The sequence below is a fragment of the Brachypodium distachyon genome, chromosome 3, assembly GCF_000005505.3.
Source record: "Brachypodium distachyon strain Bd21 chromosome 3, Brachypodium_distachyon_v3.0, whole genome shotgun sequence".
NCBI classification, from domain to species: Eukaryota; Viridiplantae; Streptophyta; class Magnoliopsida; order Poales; family Poaceae; genus Brachypodium; species Brachypodium distachyon.
The window spans coordinates 9,618,190-9,623,515 of record NC_016133.3 but is presented as its reverse complement, the minus strand read 5'-3'; positions in this window follow the sequence as shown (position 1 = coordinate 9,623,515).

Below are 5,326 nucleotides of genomic sequence, written 5' to 3'. Positions count from 1 at the left end.
TAGATTTACCCAAGGAATGTCCTCTTTGTTGAAAAATTTAAAGAGATGCTTTAACAACAAACCCTGATTCTGAATCCTAAGATTTTAAACCCCAAGTCCACCATGTTTCTTAGGTCGACACACTTTATCTCAGGCCACAAGAGCATTATTTAAATCTCCATTAGTTGTCTTCTTGCTCCATAAACACCTTCTTCTAATCTTATCAATTTGTTCAACCATTTTGACAGGTAATTGTAGAGAACACATAGTGTAAGTGGCAAGAGAGGATAGGACAGAGTTAATTATTGTCAATTTTCCTCCATAAGAAAGTATAGCAATGGTGCTGGACATTCTTCTCTTAATTCTATCCACCAGAGGAAAAAAATCAGTGATAGATGGTTGTGTAGTGCCCAGAGGCAAACCTAAATAGGTGAAAGGCATTGAGGCCACTACACAGCCAAAAATCTCAGCAAGCTCTGAAGCTCTATCAGCACTCAAATTGATAGGTATTAAGTTGGATTTATGGAAGTTAATCTTCAGACCAGTTGAGGTAGCATAATGTTGCAAAATTTCCTTAAGATGCAAAAGCTGACCATCTTCATCAAGCAACACCAGAATGGTATCATCAGCATATTGAATAATGGGACACAATCCCTCCCTAGGGATAGGTAGATCAAGATTACCCAATTGATATTGATAACAGCTTGAAGCATCAGCAGCCAGAACAAAAAGGAGAGGAGAGAGGGGATCACTCTGTCTCACACCTCTCACACATTTAAAACTTTTTCTAGGAACACCATTTAATAAGACAGCAGATTGTCCAGAGGACAAGATTATATTTATCCAGCCCAACCAGACATCATCAAAACCATGTGTTTAAGCATTTGCAGAATAACATCATGCTCAGTCATATCAAAAGTTTTCTCAAAATCTAATTTTAACACAATCACCTGTCTCCCAGAAGCTTGGCACGATGCAGATATTCAAAGGCCCAACCTAAGCAGTCCTGAATGGATCTCCCTTTGATGAAGCCATATTGGTTGGTATGCACAATCTCAAGAATTTTCTTTTGAAGTCTATCTGCAATAAGCTTTGTCAACAATTTTAGGCAGTGATTCAGCAGAGAAATAGGTCTGTAGTCATTGGGTCCCAATGAATTAAGCTTTTTGGGTACAAGAGTGATGAGAGAATTGTTCAGGCTAACAAGATCAATTTTCCTTTCCTAAAAGTCTTTAATGACCAGATAAAAATCATCAGCTATAATACTCCAACAGGATTTTAAAAAACAACCATTAAAGCCATCTGGCCCAGGAGCCTTATCAATAGGGATTTTCATGAGAGCATTATCAATTTCTTGCTTTGAGAAGGGGACAGATAAAACCTCCAGCCCCTCAACTTTTTTGATAAGATTAGCCAGATCAAAGATCATAGAATGATCATCAGATTCCCCCAGTCTCAAGCATGAAAGAGGACTTCAGCTTCCTTCATGAGATTCAACCCATTGACCATCAGGAAGCTGCAAAGAAGCAAAGGCATTTCTTCTATGTCTCTCAGTAGCCATTCTATGAAAAAATTTAGTGTTTTCATCCACCTAATAGTACAATGCTTTCTCCAATATTGATTCTGGTAGGAGTGTAACCGTAAAATGTGGCTCTTTAAGATTTTCATGAAATTTCTTTCAGGATAGACAAAAATCTCAATTCCTCAATGGCATCAAAGAAAGCCAGGACCTTGTCACAATTACCAATTAACAAAGAGAGCTTGGAGAGAGACCTGGACCAATGTTTAAGTGCCCTTCTAACATTTTTCATCTTCCCATTTAAAATAGCATCTAAAGAATTAGCACGAACAGGAATCCTCCAAGCAGCAGCCACAGTTTATTTAAAACCAGCATGATGAATCCAGAAATTTTCAAATCGAAAGAGCTTTGTACGAGGGATATTAGTTTGCACCGTCATCAAAAAGGGAACATGATCTGACACTGGACGTGCGAAAGCCTTCACCGAAGTATTGGGAAAACTATCAGTCCAAGAGGAGGAAGTGAAAACCCAATCAAGTTGCTCTAAAAGAGGTGAATCCTGCATGTTACTCCAAGTGAAATTCATGCCTTTAATAGGAATCTCAATAAGCTCTAAAACCCTGATCACATCATTGAAAAGGAGCATGTCATCAACATTGCCTCCAGGCCTGTTTATGTTCTCATTAGATCTAATGAAGTTAAAGTCACCCATTAAAACCCAGTTTTCATTTTCCTCCATATTCAATTCATATAACCAATCCACAAATTCAATTCTCCTATCACCAGAACATGGACCATAAATATTGCAGAGAGTCCGGGGGAGGAACAGTGGGTAGAGGTGAAACGAGTGACAATAGCCCAGTGGGAACTGTAAATAACATCCCCCCTAAAATATGAACTATTCCAAATAGTAAGTAATCCTCTTGAATTTCCTTCCGAGGCCACAAAAGCAAATTGATCAAAGCGTTTGGGACAGAACTTTCTAATATATGAGTGATCAAAAAATTCTCTCTTAGTCTCCTGAAGACAGGTGACCACAGCATCACTATCATTAATGTGCTTACGAAGTGGAGCATGCTTCTCATCTGAATTAATTCCTCATACATTCCAACAAAGCACATTCCAATTACGAACTAAATTTGACATAATACCAAAATAACAGTATGCCTGAGAATTCCACACTTAAGCCACACAAAGGATTTCACACAACCAAAAGAGAGAACTAACAAGCCACACATAAAGTCTCACACAAGGAAACTGGCATAACAGGAATAAAAGTACTAAACACACATAGCACCACAACTCAAACATCATTCTCATCAGCCTGAAGCTTTTCTGTAGTGATATCTTCATCAGGAATGGCACAAGGAGCTTCCCAATCTTCTGGAGGTCTTCCACTGAGATCAGAGCAAGAATATTTGAGGAAGCATCAGACATGTCAATAATCACCTTCTCCTTGACCTTTGAAGCACGCTTTCTAACATCAGAAGGCTGATCAACCTTGAATCCTTAAAGATATTAGACCTAGGGCTTCTACGAAGATTAGAAGAAACCACAGGAGTTGCAGGTCTAGGTTTCCTTCCCCTCTTCTTAGGAGTAACAGGTTCGAAATCAGCAGCAGGAGCAAGGCTATCCATCACAGCAGAAGCACTTACAGTATCTTCAAAACAGAGTTTTCTGGCCACTCTTCTAGCAGGAAAAGTCATGTCTGATATAACAGCACTCCTTTTTAAATAAGACTAAACCAGGGAAAAGGGAGGGCAAGAGGGAACCCAGAGCAACTTAGAAGCACAGTAAAGATTAGGCAGAAGAGGAAAGTTTACCACAAAGCTGATAAGAGAAATGTGAGCAGCACCATCCACCTTCAAAGTCTGTAACTCAAGGGTTCTGCCAGTAAACACAAGATCAGGTAGGGCAGGCATAATCATGAAGTTGCTGACAAGAGGTATCAATGACCTCAACTGGCCTGAACACATCAGAGCCCCAAGAACTATTGGACCTCAGTCACATTATCAACAGGGATTGCCCCATCAGTAAATCTCAGTCCCTCAAAACGAAGAAAAGCTTGATAATTGACCTGTCCATGAGGAGGCAGGACAAACTCCACTGGCTCAATATCCAAATCATCAGGAGCAACAACATTCTCAACAGGAGCCAACTGCAGAGCATGTCCATGACCATGACCATGCAAATGACCCAAGCCATTCTGAATAAGATGCTGCTGAAATCTTTGCTGGAATCTCTGCTCAGCAGTCAACAAAGGCCCAAACAAAGGGTGGGGATCACCACCAGGAGGAGAAGGGTCCTCACCATCATTCATCTCAACATCATGCATGTGAGGATTCCAAACAACACTACGAAGCAAATAAATAGGAATCGTCCAAGAGTGCCTCTGACCAGCAATCTCACGCATCACAATACTCTTAGGAACATTCTCTTCATTATAAATCCATGCACGAATAAGAGTTCTAGAGTAGTGACGATTGGAGGCATACCATAAATCCAATTTACCAAACAGAGCAACAACTTTAGCAACCCAAAAGTCATCCGGATAGTCCATTGGAAAACTAAGCATCATAATCCATCTAAGCTTAGGAACAGGAGGAACTCTCCAGTTAAGAGCCTCGTCATGCTTAACTAAGGTGGCGACATAAATTTCATCAATAGGGAATTTCGGACCAATGACAACATCTCTAGTTAAAACCGATCTAAAACCAAATAAACCCAAACCCAGAGCAGAATCCTCTGTATAAGTAACCTCTCTACCAGCAGCATTAAGAATCGCTCGCAACTGTGCCCTAAGACCAGCTTTCATGTGAAAAGGTACCTCAAGGTTAGTTTCCGCAATCGCGAAGCACTCATGCCCAAGCGGAGGAGTACCAGACAGAACAAGCTCGCTGCAAATCTTCCTCGTCGGCGGTCCATGCTCCAACGCCCAGCCAGGAGGCACAAAGGCCGTGGGATTCACCGAGTAGTTGGCCATTATCGCGGAGAGGGGAGGAATCGACAAGGCAAGCGAGGGTTTGAGAATTGGAGTGTTCGAGGAAGATGAAGAGGCCTTGGGGCGCCAGACCCATTTACTAGGCATGATACATGGACACCCAACTACGGAGTGTCCCACCGACTCACACCACTGACATTTGGGACCCCGTCTGCAAACCCTTGAGGAATGGCCCACTGTCATGCACCGAACACAACAAGCGTGCTTGTCTCTGGACCCCTGGAGATTCTGAACAGAACGGGGTTTAGCAGCGGAAAAATCTTGACTGTTAGAACCACTCAGAATGATCTTGCCTCTGGACGGGCACATCGCCCAAGAATGTACCACTGAAAAACAACCCAAACAACACATAGGCCGCTGACACGACAAACTTAAGTGCCCAGCAGATAAACATTTTCCACAAAAATTCTCTGAGCTCATAAACTTCTGTAAATCCAAAACAGAATATCTGGCCTGCAACAAATCCACTAACAGCTCCCGGAAAAAAGGAGTAGACTGAGCAACAACCTTTTGACCAAACTTCAACGGCCACATCAACTCCGATGATCGCCGGATATAGCAAGGAACATCGCCAATCCGTCCTTTGAAACATCAGAAATAACACGTGAACTCTCTTGTGTCTGATCATGAATGGTAGAATTGCCACGAAGGAAATCCAAATTAGGACGCACTGCCACTGACTTGGATCTTGGCGTCAAAAGAGAGTCCATCTTACGAAGATAGTAAGGTGTACCATGATTACGAGAATGTTGTGAAGACCACCCCAACTGAGAATCAAGACGATCAAACACAGATTTAACAGGGATCACATTTTGCTTGGAACGCAC